Source organism: Pteropus alecto, unplaced genomic scaffold (assembly GCF_000325575.1).
Source record: "Pteropus alecto unplaced genomic scaffold, ASM32557v1 scaffold43, whole genome shotgun sequence".
NCBI lineage: Eukaryota > Metazoa > Chordata > Mammalia > Chiroptera > Pteropodidae > Pteropus > Pteropus alecto.
The window spans coordinates 4,941,066-4,946,551 of record NW_006435764.1 but is presented as its reverse complement, the minus strand read 5'-3'; positions in this window follow the sequence as shown (position 1 = coordinate 4,946,551).

Below are 5,486 nucleotides of genomic sequence, written 5' to 3'. Positions count from 1 at the left end.
GGGATTCTAAATTTTTATCAATGGAAACAGATGGAATTGAGTCAGAGAAAAGGAAGGTTCTGTAGTTCTGTATCTCACACACAGAAAATAGGGATTGAGATCTGTCCCCACACACACGCACACGCTCAGCCCCGTGCCTGGTCCCCTGGGAGCCCCCTGGAGCAGCATGGAAGAGCAGACAGAGAAGAGGGAAGGCAGAAGAAGGAGTGGGCTGAGCTCCCTTCAATCTGTGATTGCAGATGTAGGGAGTTAGGGGCCTAGAATTGCCCACGGGTGGTTCGTGCCTGTTCCTTACCTCCACATTCAACTTGTTCTCAAGTCCTGCCCACTTATGTCCCCGTGGCTCCCACTAATCTTTCTATTCCCTCTGTGACTATCTAGAGAGGAGGGCTGATATCCAGGTTCTGCCTCTCCCAACACACATTTCTCTCTGGCTGTGTGGCTTAGGACAAGTCCCTTCACCTCTCTGAGCTACAGTTTTCTCACCTGTGGCATAAGAATAATAAAGATAGCTATCACAAAAACTGCTGGAGGAACTTAATGAGATTACCCAGGTAGGGTGCTTAGCTCATGCCTGGCACATGGCATATGGTGAGTATTCTCTAGAGGTTAACTAGTATTGTCAGTTCAAATTTCATATTTTCTTGGCTGGATACTCAAGACAGCCTCCTCTATGGCTTCTCAGCCTCCATTCTTGCCCCACCAGTTTATCCTCTCCAACTCAGCCAGTGCCAGGCCCCTGTCTAAAACTTGTTGATATCACATATAGCTTCTTTTTCCAGAGTGTGGGTCTTGGTCCATCTGAGACACCTGTTAAAACTCAGCTCTCTGGGATCCTCCTCCAGTGTCCCAGGGGATCCTGCCGAGACTCATCGCTCTACAAACTAAAGTCTACCTTTGTTGGTATGGGATTCAAGACCCTGGAGCTAGCCCCTGCCAACTTCTCCAACCTGCTCCTCCCTTCCTCCAGTCATTCCAGAGAGTGTACGCCTCCCTGGCACCCTGAGCTCTCCTGTGTCTCCCTGTCTGTGCGTATGCAGGCCTGGATGCTGTTCCTCCCCTTTTATTCCTGGCTCCATCTATCTCCCTACCCCTCAGGAAGGTCCCTGTTGTGGGCTGATATACTCCCCCAAAAGTAATATGTTGGATTCCTGACCCCGAGTACCTCAGAATGTGACTGTATACTTGGAGATAGGGCCTTTAGAGAAGTGATTAGTTAAAAGGAAGCCATTATGTTGGGCCCTCATCCAATCTGATGTTTTGCTAAATATTTTAAGTAAACAGAATGCTCATACAACATAAATGTACAGCTTAATAAACTGTCACAAAACGAGTACCCAGGTAAGTACCATTTAATGAAGACACCGAGCAGCACCCTGGACAGCACCTTACTGCTCCCTCTTGTTCTCGTTCCCATTTACAAACACTGTCCTGATTTTTGTGCTATCGACTTCCTTGCCTTTCTTTATTTTTACCATCGAAGTATGCATCTTGAACCTACAAAACTTAGTTTGGGCTACTTCTGAGCTTTATATCAATGCAATCATATTCCATCGTAGGCTTCTTTTGCTCAGTGTGAGCTTGTTTGTTTTTATTTTTGTTCTGTTTTTTGCTTTTTTTTTTTTTAATTCAGAGCTATATTGAGATATAATTCACATGTCACACAATTCAGCCATTTAATGTGTACAATTTAGCGGGTTTTAGTATATTCCAGATATATGTAACCATCATTACAATCAATTTTGGAACCTTTTCATTACCTCACAAAGAAACTCGTACCTTTTAGCTTTCACCCCTTATTCTGCCACCCATCCTTGCCCTAATCACCCACTACTCTATTTTTTTGTCCTTATAGATTTTCCTATTCTGACATTTTCTATAAATGAAATCATATAATATGTTCTTTTGTGACTGACTTCTCTCACTTAGCATGATGTTTTCAAGGTTCATCATGATATTTCCCGGCTGATGGCATGTATCAGTACGTTGTTCCTTTGTATGGCTGAATAATATTCTTATTGTAATAGATATACTACATTTTGTTTATCCATTCAACCATTGATGAACATTTGGGTTATTTTCACCTTTTGGCTATTATGAATAATGCTGCCATAAACATTTGTGTACAGGTTTTTGTGTGGACATATGTTTTGATTTCTCTTGGTATACACCTAGGAGTGGAATTGGTGGGTCATATAGTAACTCTGTGTTTAACTGTTTGAGGCACTGCTGGACCATTCTCCTAGGTGGCTGCATTGTCTTACACCACCACCGGCAGTGTGTGAATGTGCTGATTTCTCCACATCCTGACAATACCTGCCTTCTTTTTTTCCTGGTCTATAGGTCACCCTTTCCCATTTATTTGCATGACATAATTTTTTTGTTGGAAACTGAAGATTTTAGATAATATATTGTAGCAACTCAGTACTGGGCCTCCCCCTCCAGAGCTTGTTATTGTTATTTGCTTATTGAGTGACCGGCCGGGTCATTTTTGTGAAGTCCATGCTCCCCTGTTATGGGCTGATATACTCCCCCAAAAGTAATATAGCCTGTATAAAGCCTGTCCTTGGTTCTCAGGGAGTGCAGCTGTGGGTATGCCTGTGGTCATTCTGGGATGACAATAGTTTGGGCAAGGCTCTCCCTGACTGACCCTTTCCCTGGGTCCACCCCGCTGCTCCACTCGTTGCCAGCTGAGTTCTTTATCGTTTTCAACAATGTCTTGAGACGTTAATTGTTCCACAAACTGATCCAATCAAATTTGGACTCTGAAGGAATAGGGTTTGGGTCCCCAGATCTGTCTGAGGGTTCTCTCTTTTCCCAGCCCCACTCTCCCACCTACAACCAGGCAGAGCCCAGCCTCTTAACTCTTCCTTCTCGTCTCCTCCCCAAATCTCTTAGCCCAGAAATAGCTTGTCGTTGTTGCATTTTGTTTGTTTTGTTTCAACATCTTTTCTCAACTAGATACGCAAATGTACATTTGGGTTATTTTCACCGGCCCTTTGTCTTTGGACACTTGAACCCAAGAATTGAAGAAATAAAGGTTGTGTCTCGTTCCTTTCTTTGTCCCCCACCCCTTTTTGAAGCAATAGGGTCACGATCTAGATTAAAGAGAGAGAAGGGAGAGACTGAACAAAGGGATTTCGGAACAATACTGCCAATTTTTACCCCACCATAGATAAGTACTATTATTTTTCTCATTTTATAAATAAGGAAATGGAGGCTTAGAGCGATTAAGAAGTTGGAGGTCCTGGGAGAGATTATGGGACGTAGAGCCAGAAGCCAAGGCTGAAACTTGGGCATCTGTGCCTGTTGGTGGTGTCTCAACTCTTCCTTCTTCTTCCCATCTGGACAGTGCTGGGATCAGGCTCACCCCAGGCTCCTGGAGGTCCCTTGTGGTATGGTTGTGTTCACCATGCTCTGATCCCAGCTGATCCCAGAGTTCTACCACAGGAGAAATCTTGGCTTCCTGTGGCGAAACCTGAAATTATCTCAGCCTTTTCTCCCTGCAGTCTGGTGTCGGGGGGTGATAGCACTGGGGCTCCGGTCAAACCTCAGCTCCATACCTGCCTGGCTGTGTGATCCAGGGCAAGTATCTCCCACCACCACCAAGCCCCGAAGAAAAAACAAGCATCATCTTCCTCATCTGTAAACTGAGTTCTAATAGTAATTCAGCACACATTCACTGAGTGCCTGCTCTAGCAGGTGATGTGCCAGAAGCTGGGAGTACGAAAAAGAGTGAGATTGTCCAGATGTCCCTGTGTCCTAAGGTGGTTGTGCATACCTGGCATGGAAGAGGGCATACTGTAGGCATTCAGGGATGGAAGCTATCCAGTGGTACAGGATTTGTATGACCAGCTGCTGGTAGCCCAGCAGTCCAGCTTGCTCTGTGGTAGCCTCTCAGGGAGTGTCTCTTTGATTAATGAATGCCTTTGTCCTTAAAGGACTTGCTGTCAGTGGCTTTCCGGTTTCATCTGGCTGCTGGGGCCTCAAAACAGTTGGCAAAGCAGTTGGTATCCTGGATTATTTTTAGGGGGTGGAGTCAGTGGAGTGTGTGGTTATGGTGGGGCCCGGTGGAGGCGCAGTCTCAGAGACTGAGATCTTCACAAGCAAGAAGTTGGAGATGGTGGAGGGAAGGATGCTCCCTCTCAGGAATGTGTGGGCAAACTTTGACTTATCCTTCATGACTGGGGCCAAAGGCCATCTCCTCTCTGCAAACTTTTTCGATTTTGTCAATAAAATATGCACTCTAAAAGTGCAGGTTAAGGGTTCACCCTCTCAGCTACCCTCATCTCTTGATTATGGTTCCAAGAAGACCAAGAAATAATGAGCTGTAGGGATCTTATCTGATGCATCTCTGGGTCTCTCCTGCTCTGCACCTCTGAGCCCCATCCTGCCATCCCTAAGTCATAACAACAAGGTATAGAAGTTAGGAGTTCAGATTTTGAAGTTAGACAGCTGAGCTCCACTATTGGCCCCTTTCTTGCAAAATAACCGTGACCACGTCAGGTTTGTAAATCTGTTTCCTCACCCGTAAAATGGGCGATTATCCTGCCTTCCAGTAATTACTGGATTTATTTCACTCAAAGCACAGCAGATAGCACCTGGCACATACCAATAGACGAGATATCTCGCAACCCAGGCCGAAGGGGTTGCGCGCCTTCAAAGGTCTCCATACTCTTTGTGGCATCACGCGTGGTGTGTGCGTGCCGAAGGGCAGGAGGCCTCTTGGACACCCTGGAGTCCAGAGCCAGCCGGAGGTCACCCAGCGAGAGTGGCCGAGCTGGGCTGGAAGACAGGTTTACGACTCCAGTCAAACACAGCGGCTTTCCGCGGCCTCCTGCCAATGCACCCCCCTTCCTCCACCTCCTCTAGTATTTTCTTTCTCCTTCTTCCCGCCCCCACCCCCACCCCCGCGCTCTCTCCTCGGATTACACGGCTTCCCCATGTGGGAGGCGGGGGCTCGGGCAGGAGCTAGAGCGTTCCCAGGTTAAAGTGGGGAAAGGGGCTTCCGGCTCAGGACGAAGGTCCTAGACTGCGTGGAAAAGGGGGCGCCCGGGTCTCTGAGAGAACCCGGGAGTCTCCAGAAATGAGGGCAGGGTCTGAGGAGCCCAAACTGGGCTACAGAGGAGTCGCTGAACCCGCGACGGTGGGCGGGGGGATAGGGAGTGGGGGCGGTTCCCTGAGACTTTGGTGGCAGAGGCTTCCAGTGCCCAGGGGGCGGGGCCAGGGGGAAGGGCGTGGTCTCCCGAGAAGGGGCGGAGCTCCGCCGAGTTATATGTATGATGTTTATTACATATATTTTTTTACTGACAATTGGGAATATACCTTACATACAATTTTTTTAATCTGCTTTCTTAAATTTTATAATTTTTAGAATAATTAAAAGTTTAATCAAATATTTTTTGAAAGTTTTCTACTTTTTTTGTCTCATTTCAAGATGATTTTAAGTTTACTGTAGAATGTTTATTCTGGAATTTAACAACTGG